Source organism: Protopterus annectens, chromosome 9.part0 (genome assembly GCF_019279795.1).
Source record: "Protopterus annectens isolate FY-2018-M chromosome 9.part0, PAN1.0, whole genome shotgun sequence".
NCBI classification, from domain to species: Eukaryota; Metazoa; Chordata; order Ceratodontiformes; family Protopteridae; genus Protopterus; species Protopterus annectens.
This window is the reverse complement of record NC_056743.1, coordinates 630,366,875-630,380,836: the sequence shown is the minus strand read 5'-3', so window position 1 is coordinate 630,380,836 and position 13,962 is coordinate 630,366,875. Positions and strand designations below refer to the sequence as shown.

General features: G+C 37.7%; 1 protein-coding gene across 1 annotated transcript in view; it reads left to right on the top strand.

Annotated features, from left to right (window-relative positions):
• Positions 1-13,962, top strand: part of NOTCH4 (notch receptor 4) — a 563,400-nt gene that overhangs the window by 98,936 nt on the left and 450,502 nt on the right. The window lies entirely within an intron of this gene.

Here is a 13,962-nt window from a genome sequence, read left to right as displayed (position 1 = left end):
CAGACAGCACTATCCTTTTCCCAGGGAATTTAACCTACAGCAGTGGGAAAATATGCACTAAGGATACTATAGTGAAATAACAATAGCACGGTGCATTTGCTACAAAGTGGCATGCAATGGGAAATACATTAAGGTAAGGTAAGGCACAACAACAATAACATCTCCACAGAAGCTGCAAAATGACATTGCTTTGGTCCAGTATGGCATAGACTGGATAAGGTATTAAAATAATGTAGTGCAACTGTACCAAACGAACTAGAAAGTATCATTAATGGGAATCAAATGTGAGTAAGGTATGCACTACAAACAAACCACTGGAATAATAGCAGTGCATGTGTGCCCAGCCCATAGAACTAAAATTTGCACAGACCAGGATTCTCAAAGCTTTCAGGCAAACAACAACATTGTGTAAATTATGCTGCAGAAAAAACATTAATGCTATGCACTGTAACATGAAACAAGTAAAATAAAACACCTTGTTGTTGCATTCTAAATGCAAACCATAACTCAGAGGCATGGTGTTCAAAACTGAGTTTGGCTACTGTATGTTCTCTTGGGCTGTTTTAATGGCAGCGACAGATGAAAATATCTGTAAATAAGAATGAAACTGAACCTTGGTGCTGCAGTTTAGGGCAAGTGGAATTGATAGTAACAGAGTGGAAGAGACTCTAGGGGTCTTGGTTACACCTAGGTTGAATCAGAGAAGTAAAATGAGATGGCAATGGCAGCAGTGAAAGACTGATTGTATACTTAGGGTGGCAGACACTGGAAGCAGACAGGTAATTTGCACAGTACTTGTCCTTGCTCAGGCCACATATGGATGGAGTGGGGAAATGTTAAATGCACTTAAAATAGTCTCTGTGTTAGTTTACTGTGTCTCTGTCATTAAAGAAATTTAAAGTTATTTTTATTTTCATTTGTGTTTGACATTTAATTGCAACTTACTTCACCTTAGTTACACTAATCTCAAATTATATATTCACAAAGGGAGTGTCCATTTTACTATGAAGTTAAACAAGTGGTAAGATAAGATACAGTATAAAGATGATGTGTCTAACAAGTACTAGTAACCTGTGTGTGTGTGTGTGTGTGTGTGTGTGTGTGTGTGTGTGTGTGTGTGTGTGTGTGTGTGTGTGTGTGTGTGTGTGTGTGTATATGTGTGTGTGTGTGTGTGTGTGTGTGTGTGTGAGTGTGTATGTGTACATTTACCCTATGTCTATATAGCTATAGGTCTAGCTACCTATCTACAGTGGCTGTATGCTGATGTATTATCATTACTGTTGTAATCATAGTTATTATTGTTGTATAGTGGTGTCTGGTAGTTAATACTGAGATGTTTATAGTGGTGTCTGGTAGTTAATACTGAAGATGTTCTTATCGAGATACTGCCTGTACTGCACATTTGATTCCCTCAGCCTCTGTGACTCTGCTCAAATTAAACAGACAGTGCTTCTGGATCACTACTGAAAAGGGACAGGAACACTTGTGACCAATAGGCTAAATTGGTTAACATATCATAGGATCATAGGAGATTACTAGGATATCGACCCAGAGGTCATTTTAAGCATAGCCATTTCAACCCAATGTAATACCATGTCTAGGTGTGTTGCAGGCACTATTCCTGGTAAGAATTTACAGTGCCCCATCCACTCATCCAGGTTCCTCTTGAACAGTGTCATAGAGGTGCTCTGTTTCACATGAATTGGTAGCCTGTTCCAAAGATGCGGCAGTCGACGGGAGATAAATCTGTCCCTTCAGCGTCCTATTTAAGTCGCAGGCCATATTTAAGTCCCTGGAAAAAGTAGCCCTAGACCCATATGATTTATGGATATGCAGTAAATTCATTAGGTTTGGGTTTTGGGTTGCTCTGTAGGCCAGGCATAAGTCTCCCCTAAGACGTCTATACGATACGGAGTATAGTGACAGGGATTTTAGTCAGTCCATTTAATGCACATGCTGGAGGTCCTTGATCTTCTTTGTTAGAAACCTCTGAGGTGTCTCTAATTGCTGTATGTGCTTAGTATAGTACATACCGAATGGGGTGTTATACTCAATTATGGGCCGGATAAGTGCCGATTATGGGGGGGGGGGTTATAACTTCTTTTGCTCTTGAGACGATGCCTTTACTAATCAAGTGAGCTACATGGAAATCTTTCCCTGCAATGGTTGACATGTGGTGGTAAGGTCACAGTCAGCCTGTGATCCCAGGTCCCTCACCACTTCATGGGTACTTAGGAAATTGTTATTGATTTGATAGTGTGAAAAGACACTGTTTGTGCTAAAGGGAATGATGATGCATTTCTTTGCATTCAAGTTTGAGACTGTGACTAATACACCAGTTGTTTGCCTGTGTGAGACCCTCCTGGAATATACTGACATTATTTGGGGATTCTATAATTGCACCCAGTTTGCAGTCGTCTGCAAACTTTGTCAGCCACAGCCCTTTAGTTTTGACCTGAACATCTGAGAAGTAAATACCAAACAGTAGGAGGCCCAACACTGACCCCTATGGCACCCCGCTGGTAACAGGTCTGCTGGTTGATGTAGAGTCACCCACTTTGATAGTGTATGTCCAGTTCGTGAGCCAGTTGGCAACCCATCTTACAATGAAGGGGTTTACATTCAGTTACATGTTAAAATGTGTCAGTTTACAGTAATCTATCCCAAGAAAGTAAACTACTTGTATCAACGTCTGTCAAAGGTACTTCTCTATCTCAGTATTGGTGTATTATTGCCTGGAGATGTTTACATAGAGCTTTTTACACACCCGATAAACTAGCAAAGATAAACAAAAAGAATAAGAAGAAATATTGGAGATATAATCATAGTCTTGTAACTAATTGGGAACATATTTTTGATTGCAAATTTTTAAGTGAATATTGGGTAAGAATTGATTACTGTAAACTCTCAGTTAACTGGAACTCAAGTAACCAGAACTCTCCAGCAACCAGAAAAAAAAATCTAAGAAATACAGTACAATTTTCATGTGTAGCACTTCCTGTCCCCCCACCTGCAGAAACATACTTTACATTTTTAGAGTTTTAGAGTTTTAAAAAGGAAGATAGAAATAAATTCTCTCTCCCCCCAACTTATGAACAAGTCAAACCAATAGTTAGGCCTATTTTTAATAGTAACTCTCAAGCAACCAGAAACTTATCCGGCATCATTAACTGAGAGTTTATTGTACTTCTTTAAAGGCTTATAGTCAGTCAGAAAAGTATTAGATAGAATTCTGAATATATATAATACATCCACAAGTTATCCTTTTACAAAAAGAAGACTGTCATCTTTTGTAAGCAACTTTGGCAACAGCAAAGAAAACCATAAAAAGAAACTGTTTGGAAAAGAAAACTCTTGATTCTTCTGCACGAGGTCATTGATAAAGAAACAGTCATAAAAAGGCAGATTAACTTCTCAAACATGTTTTAGTAATCCATTGGGTAAGGTGTTAAACGTAATGGACCACTGGATTTAATATAAACTTGATATTTTGGTTGACTTTTCCTTTTACTGTACTGTTTAGTATTTCCTGTTTTTTTTCTGTCATAAACTCTGTTTCAGCTCTGCACTTTTCCACATTTTACAAATCTTATCTAATTTGATTCTGACATGTTATATATTTGCAAATGTTCTGAAGTTTTTACTTCAAAATTTGTGTTTGTTAGTAAAGTATTTTTTAAAATGTTTGAATTTTATAGTTTATCACTGGATGTTGAAAAATCAGTAAAATTATTAATAAAAAAATTCTTATTGTCACAGATTGACTAATATGGCTTTTTCCACAGAGCTCCATTGAAACTTAATTTTCAGAAGGTAGACCTCCCCCAGTTAATAAAAAAATAGTAATAACATGAGTTGCATCATATTCCTATGGGCCAAAAATGCTCTCTTTCATGAGGAAATGCTAAACGCCTGTTAGCTGCATTTTTTGTATTCTTTGATTTTGTCGTGTTACAAAGAGGTGCTCTTTATGGAAGTCAGTAGCATAGCAATATTGTCTAGAGATCAGGAAATTTTTAAACAGCTAGGGGTGTAGTGAGCAAATTCCATTTTGTACTCTCAAGCTCTTAGTGCTGCCCCCCTCCCCCCCCGACACCTAGCACTTAAAAATGGACACATCACTCAAAATGCTGCCCCCCTAGCACTTAGGAAATGTAAGCAACATGTTCAGCTTTTCCTCCTAAAATCTTTAAAATATTGTTTTTAGTTAGCAATATTGCACCTGTTTTAAAGGTGTTAATTTAGGCAGCAATAGACATAATATGACATGAAAAAAGTCACACCAATCCAATGCTCAATAAAAAATGTACTCAGTAGAATACAAAGAGTATGCCTGGCTACAGCATGGTAAATAGCAGCATTGCAAAAAAACATGTACTCAGTAGAATACATAGAATATGCCTGGCTACAGCATTGTAAATAGCAGCATTGTAAAAAAATGTACTCAGTAGAATACACATAGTATGCCTGGCTACAGCACTGTAAATAGCAGCATTGTAAAAAATGTACTCAGTAGAATACACAGAGTATGCCTGGCTACAGCATTGTAAATAGCAGCATTGTAAAAAAATGTACTCAGTAGAATACAAAGAGCATGCCTGGCTACAGCACTGTAAATAGCAGCATTGTAAAAAAAATGTACTCAGTAGAATACACAGAGTATACCTGGCTACAGCATTGTAAATAGCAGCATTGTAAAAAAATGTACTCAGTAGAATACAAAGAGTATGCCTGGCTACAGCACTGTAAATAGCAGCATTGTAAAAAAATGTACTCAGTAGAATACAAAGAGCATGCCTGGCTACAGCACTGTAAATAGCAGCATTGTAAAAAAAATATACTCAGTCGAATACACACTGTAAATAACAGCACTGTAAAAAAATGTACTCAGTAGAATACAAAGAGTATGCCTGGCTAGAGCATTGTAAATAGCAGCATTGCAAAAAAATGTACTCAGTAGAATACAAAGAGTATGCCTGGCTACAGCACTGTAAATAGCAGCATTGTAAAAAAATGTACTCAGTAGAATACAAAGAGCATGCCTGGCTACAGCACTGTAAATAGCAGCATTGTAAAAAAAATATACTCAGTCGAATACACACTGTAAATAACAGCACTGTAAAAAAATGTACTCAGTAGAATACAAAGAGTATGCCTGGCTAGAGCATTGTAAATAGCAGCATTGTAAAAAAATGTACTCAGTAGAATACAAAGAGTATGCCTGGCTACAGCACTGTAAATAGCAGCATTGTAAAAAAATGTACTCAGTAGAATACAAAGAGAATGCCTGGCTGCAGCACTGTAAATAGCAGCATTGTAAAGAAATGTACTCAGTAGAATACAAAGAGTATGCCTGGCTACAGCACTGTAAATAGCAGCATTGTAAAAAAAAATACTCAGTAGAATACACAGAACATGCCTGGCTACAGCACTGTAAATAGCAGCATTGTAAAAAAATGTACTCAGTAGAATACACAGAGTATGCCTGGCTACAGCACTGTAAATAGCAGCATTGTAAAAAAAATTACTCAGTAGAATACACAGAGTATGCCTGGCTACAGCATTGTAATAGCAGCATTGTAAAAAAATGTACTCAGTAGAATACACAGAGTATGCCTGGCTACAGCACTGTAAATAGCATACGTCAGGTTTGTCATGGAGATGAAAAATCAGACATTATGTACTACCGCAGTCCTCGTGCATTACCAGTAGCATTTTTTCCTTTGTATGTTTTCAAGTGCAGATGTGGTACTCTCTTAAAATTAAAGACAAAAGGATCTGGCTGAATCTGATAATAGTATCTAGTGGATTGAAATCTTATAATCAAAAACTGTGCTATAAACGTGGTAATTTTTTCATAGCCCCTCACCTTCAGTCTAGGTGCAGTTAAGATCTCAGCTCACTAATATTAGAAAATAGCAAATGTGATTAGCAAATGTCTTGCATATTTGTAAGCTATATGCAGCTCCAATTGTTTCTTAATATTAGTAAAAGTTTTGTTTTTGGGAGGAGGGGGGAGTAGGAAAGTAACACACAACGCACTTCGGGCGGACGTGTTTCATAGAAAGCCTGTGAATTGAGTAAGACAAGTGACATATATAAGATCCAAATACAAAAGTGAGCACCTCTCTCAATATATATATATATATATATATATATATATATATATATATATATATATATCTTTAAACGCATATCTAGTGGGCCACTGATCAACATGCATGTAGTCCATATGCTAACCTTTACATTGATACAGTGAATGCAGCAATAAAAGCAGCCAGTAAAATTATCAATAGGGTACCACACAGCAGAGGGAACCCAATGGAAATTGGGGTACCCCACAGTGACACATCAGCATAAGCATGGCAAGGCACACAGCATCTGTAGTCAGTGAATCCCTGTACACAATGTCACTATGAGCACAGGGCACAGACATGCAAAAAAATGGGGTACATATGAGGCAATTGGGGATACAGGTGTGCAAGAGTCTACATGAAGATTCTTCATTGTCAGAAGCGCCTGGCCTCAGCAGCAGTTATCCACAAATGCAGTCCACGGTACTAATGGTGCATAGGATCTTCATTATAACACTTTGCAATGTTTTTTTCCAAAGAGTGAAATGAGGGAAAACAGAGTTAGCAACACAGGCTAGTGCATTAATAGCATTTGTGTACATGACATCATCCATATCTCTGACTGTCAGCGCACTATGCTGCCCTCCATTACTATCAGTTATTGTTGCTTCATAGTGTTACTTAAGCAGTGTGCAGAAATGAGTACCACCGCTCAAGATGTAAGCATCGTCTTTTAAGTGCTTTGTCAACTGTAATGCCAGCTACCTGGATTAGTGCTTTGGTTTACAGATATTAGCTGCTACCTTTTGCTAGGGACGTTGCATTATCAAGTTATTCTGGCTTCCCTTATAAAAGAACAATATCAGAGTCCATTGGCATTTCTTCATCCCATGATTCCATACTCAGAACTAAAGAATAACATACTCGTCTATGTCCAAGTTTGAAACACTGAATGAATGCTCTTCTACTGGCATGCAGGGTCCATTTGAATATATGCTTTTTAATATTATGTATTCTTTTCCTTTCCTAGGACTGTGGTCAGCCACTTACTGTCATTATTCATGCCAGTGATGGCTTTACTGTATCAGCAGCTTGTTTTCCCAGTATCATCACTGCTAAAATAGATCATGTTTCTACCTGAAGTACTGTCTAGATATGTGCCTAACTACGTATGACACCTTCTGAGACTTGTGTTGTGTGCACAGCTATATTTTATTATATCATGCGTTAACTATCTTTTTTCATGTACTCACAGTATGGGTATGAGTCTCCCCAAAAAATAGGCCATTCCTAGTGGGAGTAGCACAGACAAAAGTGAATGGTTGAGAGAATGAATAAATGAATGAATGAATGAATGAACGAACACGTAAAATTCCTTTGCACGTACATATGTGTTTCAGTATAACAGTCAGTAGTACATTACTAAGCTTCAAAGATAAGGAGCAGAGTCAAGGAAAACTTCTGTCATATCCTTGTTGTTACTGCTTACTACTGAACCTGGCACTTGGGGTTACTACCAAACCTGGCACTTGGGGTTACTACCAAACCTGGCACTTGGGGTTACTAACAAACCAGTCACTTGGGAATCAGAGTGCATGGTAAACCTCCCTCATAAAAACTTACATAGCAAAAAATAAACCTAACAGTTGCATTCAACACCAGGTTTTTATCTATTTCCTAATAATGCTTTGACTACTAAGCCTTCTAAAACATAGTACTCTGCTTAAATATTTCGTATTAGATAATGTTATTACTTAATCAATATCCAGTTAAATCAAGTGTATAAAATCAATATCCAGTTAAATCAAATGTATAAAGTGCATAATAACTTAAATTGATCTACATGTTGCATATGATAAAGTGTAACTCATTACATCCATGTTCTTATAATACCTGAGCAAACTAAAGGTAAAACAAAGTCATGCATAGCACCATGTTTACAGATTTCACAAATGAGTGGTTCATAATATAACTTTCAAAGAATAGTGTTTCAGCCACTGAAGAACATTGAATTCACCTCAGTATGTGGCACGATTCTGCTTTCATCAACTGCTATTTATTCTGTGCCCTATTCCACTGCACTGAGGCTTTCAAAAACATATATTATTATCCTCCATCTGAGACGTGTCTTTTGAGTCATGTCATATCTTTGGAATGTACCTCCAAAATGTTCTTCTTCTTTGTGGAGTTGGTAGTGGTTTAATGGAAAAGACTACAGGAGTAGGTGGTGAAAAAAGAAACTACAGCTGCATTCAAAAGAGCATGAAACAGATGGGGGGGGGTTGAATACAAAGGTATAGAATGTTGAATGCTTTGTTTGTGTCTTTCGGCTTTTCCCGGTTAGGGGTCGCCACAGCGGAACTCCGGTCCGCTAATGATTGGCAGTTGATTTTTACGTACTGGCTTGCCAGGCCTGACGCACAACCTTCAACGAAGGTACGCCCATTCACGGATGTCTCCACGCAGAAGACGCTCTAACTGAGAATTGAACCGGACAGCATCTTACTGTGAGGCGACAATGCTATGGCAGCACCACCACTGCAGGTAGAATGTTGAATGCTTTAAAAGGGCAAAATGGACAAGATATCTCCTTCAGCTGACAAATGGAGAGCAACTGGAATTTTCATCAATAAATACTTGATAATTGCCTCGTTTAGCCTAATCCCAATACTCCTTCAGCATGTGAATGACTTTTTGTAAAGTATTTACGTGATCTTTATCATCTTGTTTGTTAATAAGATTAAATATTCCTTGATATTAGGAAGGTGCTGACTCCTATAATTATAGTTACCGAAACCATACCGATGAACAATGGAAATGATATGCATTTCTTTGTTAATTTAATATATGATTTGCTTACACTTAGCCTGAGTCTTATTGCATCTTCTTCTCTTTTAGTTCAAAATGCCTAAATAAAATAGCTTCACAGAAGTTACAGATCGGTTAATTTGTTTCCTTTATTAGCAATGTTATTCAACAAAATAAAATTAGTTGATAAATCCTTCATTACTAATTTAAACTTATCTCCTGTTTGCAAAAAAAGGTCCATGTACCAGAAAAGTATTTACATTGACAAACAAATCTATGAATAAATACTTCTTTAAATATTTATTTATTTATTGACATTACTTAAACGGGATAGTCCAGCTAGGCTAAGAGCCCTGATCAGCAGAGTCATGGGGAGAAAGGCTCCATAAAAGCATAAAAACAAAAAATATATATATAAAATGCAAAACTAAGTACTACATTAACTTATAATCAAAACATAAAATTACTAATAACATCATAAGGTACAGCAAGGATAATATGTGAAATGATTCTATGAAAGATATATAAATATATATAAATAAATATACAAATATAAATAAGCAAATAAACGTGAGTAAATAGCATTTCTGTGTTGCAGTTTTACAAGTATTATTCATACATATTTTAAACAATTCTATACAATCATATACAACCAATAAAACATAAAAAGAAACATTTATATAAATGTTCTATGTGTGTCATACTTCTTTGTTCTCATTTATTAGTCTTACTATCAATTAACATTACTAAATTACATGACCATTTACAAATATAATTAAAATGTTACCAAAAAAGATAAATGTGTTTTTATTTTTTCTTAATAGTTTTGTTATGGTACTTGTTTCACCTTTTGAATTTCATTTTTTAAGCAAACATTAATCTACACTTTATCAAATGTCTCTTGCAGACTCCACACAAAATATAAGATGATTATATTAAAATAAACCATTATGCTTATTGACAGTTGAAAACTGTTTGGAAGATTCTTCATTTTTCATCTGCAGGTACACTTGTATCTGTTAGGCATGTGAATCTATCTTCAATCCATGGAAACAGGTACTCTGTAATATGCAGCACTAGGTTAAGAGGAATGTTAAACTCTCCAGAAATGCAAATGTCTCTGGTCCTGCCTTACTTTATCATAGGTCTTGCAACTATCTACCTTGGACAGCATTCCAGCACTCTTCCATCTTTGCCAACTCATACTCCAGGCTGCATAAGGCAGTATCCAAGTCATATGAAAATTTAGGTTCTGTTTGAGATGGTGGCAGTTCATTTGGATGTAAAAGATCCCATTGCTACCATAGAAAAGAACAGGGGACGTTCCCCAATGCACTGCCAAATTTCCCCTAGAAATAAAAATACCACCTCAGGTCTCCTTTGAAAAGAGACTTCTAGTCTAGTGGGACTAATCCACTAACTATCTCCCCATTCATACCACCACAAATAACTTCAGAGAGCAGGTATTGAGCACACACACACACACACACACACACACACACACACACACACACACACACATATCACACACACACACACACACACACACACACACACACACACACACACACACACACACACACACACACACACACACACACACACACACAGGCACTCGCATACATACTCTCACAATTAGCAGGCAAGTACAGACACATAACCAGTAACACATTGCCCCTACTGGGATTGTCACTCTGTGTAGGGCATACCAGCACACTCTGCATCCACAATCTCTCCATCCACACTACCCATAGATCACTTTAGGCCACAAACATCAAACACACATGTGCTTCACATGCACATACACACACACACACACACACACACACACACACACACACACACACACACACACACACACATATACACACACACACACACACGTCTACCTGATAACACTGACACTTCAAAACACTGACAACTAAATAACCAACACGAAAAAAATGAAAAAAAATAAAAGTACAAAAACACGAAACTTCACATGCCTGACAAACCAAAATCCCGACAATCAACAAAACAAATACCTTTCCCGAAAAGCACACACAACACAAGCACACCAAAAAGCTTACAAACCTGCACTAAACCTTACAAACACAACTATCTATGCACTAACCTTAACCCAAACCCTAACCCTAAGGTCCGTCACTATCGCACACTTACCTTACCCACACCCTAAACCTAACTCACTTAATCCGCCCCTAACCCTCAAGTCCGTCACCGCACACTTACCTTACCCGCACCCTAACCCTAACTCATTTAACCTGCCCCTAAACCTAAACTCCGTCACTATCGCACACTTACCTGACCCACACCCTACCCTAACGTCCATCACTATCACACAGTTACCATACACACACCCTGAACCTAACGTCCATCCCTATCACACACTTACCTTAACATGTCGGTGTTCTCAGCATCGGGATTCTCAACTGTCAGTCTTCTCCGTTGTTGATCTTCTGGTGTCGGTGTTTTCGTTCTCGGCGATCTGCAATTTCGGCGTTTTCAGGTAGACACACACACACGTTCACAACAAATACTTAAGACAGCCAAACACATTAACCACTCACACACTATCTCAGTAATCACACCCAACCACCCCCCACCCTCCCACACACACACACACACACACACACACACACACACACACACACACACACACACACTCACAAACACACACACACACACACACACACACACACACACACACACACACACACACACACACACACACACACACACACACACACACACACACACTCACATAACCGCACTCTCACAGTAAGTACTCAAGCACAACCAATGACATGAACTACTTACACACTGTTCCAGTAACCAGAAACTTGTACCACCCACACACACACACACACACACACACACACACACACACACACTCACATAAACACACTCTCACAGCAAGTACGTAAGCACAACCAATGACATTAACCACTTACACACTGTTCCAGTAACCAGAAACATGTACCACACACACACACACACACACACACACACACACACACACACACACACACACACACACACACACACACACACTCACACACACACACACACACACATGCTTCACACAGCACTTATAACCTGGATCAGTAATCTGTCTAGACAAAGGCGCTCAGCTTCTCCATTGAAGTGCATGTGCACCCACAGCCATATTGCTGTCGTTACTTATGCATATCATGCACTGCTGTGCATTGATCTTTTCTACTATGAAAGTCTATGAATGATCATACCATATAGCAGTCTATGCAGAACAGGGCACTCTGATTCCCAAGAGGCTATTTCAGATAGGTCATACCCACTGACAGCTGCATTTACATACAGCTCTGAAAACCCTCAAGTAAAGCAAAATCGTGCTACTGAGCAGTGAGTTGTCAATGACTGTGACCCCCTTGTATAGTACGTTCAACCATTTCTTTGGCTTTGTGAAATGCAGGTGTATATGAATTTAAGGGTTGGCTTCATCCCTCTATTTAGTCCTTTGCATTATCCTTTAAAGAAGATTAAAGTCTCAATTACTTAGAGAAAAAAACAATTTGATAAATCATAAGACCCAGCACATGAGTGTTAGCAGCAGGGAGCCTTGCTGAGCATGAGACTAAGCCACAGGTAGCAAGTCACATGTCTGAAACCAGAGAGACAACCTTCCTGTAGTTAGGAAGCTCAAACCCACACTAAAACCAAGATGGAGTCTTTCTGGATACACTGCATATTCCTCCTCACCTTTTTCTGCAGGCAGAACTGCCCTCAGTAATGTAGATGTAACTGCAAAGAACCAAGTAACCAAAATGCATTAGTCTGAGGGTAGGCAAACAGGACACATTACTCAGGCTGCTTATGCAGAAGAAGAGCATGGATGGTCGAGCTGATAGACTATAGATCTCTCAAGAGGAAGACTGCCTTTCTAAAAGAGTTTTTAAATGTATGTGTGTGATGATCTACATATAAATGCACACAAACACACACACACACACACACATATATATATATATATATATATTTATATACATATCTATATATATATAATATATATATATATATATATATATATATATATATATATATATATATATACATATATATATATATATATATATATATATATATATACTAATAACCTCCGCTATGAAGAACTAGTATTATAACACAATAAACTTCAGTAAACTGCAGTGAAATAAGAACTTTATATATATATATAGGCTTACTTATTAAAACTTGGAAACTGCATCAGTCATCTGGCATATGGTCGACTTCCAGTTTTCAAGTCAGCAGAATGTCAAACCTAAATCAATTGACTACACTACAGCGAGTGGGTAGTGTAAGTTGAACATTTGGGTTCACACTGTGCAGGGGGATCGCGGTTCAGTGAGGAACAGGTGTCTTTCGGGATGCTAATTAACTATATTCCCTGTGGAAAGAGGAAATTTCAAACATTGTGATATTGGAAGCTAAGGAAACTTACCCTCTTGGAAAATTAAAAAAGATAAAATTTGTGTCTGATATTTAGCTCCGACATCTTTACCATGGTATTGTATCCTTGTTTTGTTAAATTTAGCTCCAAGATCTCAGTGTATATAATTACATCAAACATGCAAACCACACCTGAGCACTTTGAGCCTATAGCCTTTTTAAAAGTTTAACCTTCGTTTATAGACTAAAAGTATGAAAAGATTCTGTTTTTGGCTGTTATTTTCTGGAGGCTCTCTGGAATGCTAATGGAAAAAAATTCTGCAAAGCTATTCCATCATTTCCTCTCTGACACGGCTGCAAACATATGTCTGAAAATACAGCAGGAAAGAAAACAACCTATTCACCTCTCCTGCAGTTTGTCACAGTGATAAATAGGAAGCAGTAGCATTTTGAGAAGCGTTTCTTTACTCTTGTTAAAAGCTTGCAGGTCAAATGGTGAAAAGATAAAGGACTTGACAGCGTTTATCTGTATTATCCACATATAGTCCTCTTGTGTTTCTTATTATTCTTCTGTAACTTTTTGTTACATGCAAATAAATGTTACGTTCAAGTGTCAAAAGTTACTGCCCAGCTGCAATCCTTAACAGCATGTCTGTCA